Here is a 270-nt window from a genome sequence, read left to right as displayed (position 1 = left end):
ATTAAATCATTCCTTTTTGACCAACACAAACTGATTATTTGTATTATTATATTGTATGATTATAAAAATGTTCTACTTTAAATCAATTTAAAACACTTTATAAGGAAAAAATATTAAGTCTTATACACTTTTGAGTTAATGAGGAGAACAATATATTATTTGCAGATTCTATTTGTGATTTAATACATGTGGCCATGAAAAATAATTGTAATTATTGAGAAAGGAGCAGGTTTATACAAGGTTTTTTTTTCTTCCTGCTCCCTTTTCACT

The sequence above is a fragment of the Austrofundulus limnaeus genome, unplaced genomic scaffold (genome assembly GCF_001266775.1).
Source record: "Austrofundulus limnaeus strain Quisiro unplaced genomic scaffold, Austrofundulus_limnaeus-1.0 Scaffold412, whole genome shotgun sequence".
NCBI lineage: Eukaryota > Metazoa > Chordata > Actinopteri > Cyprinodontiformes > Rivulidae > Austrofundulus > Austrofundulus limnaeus.
The sequence above is the reverse complement of the archived record's forward strand: the minus strand, read 5'-3'. Positions refer to the sequence as shown.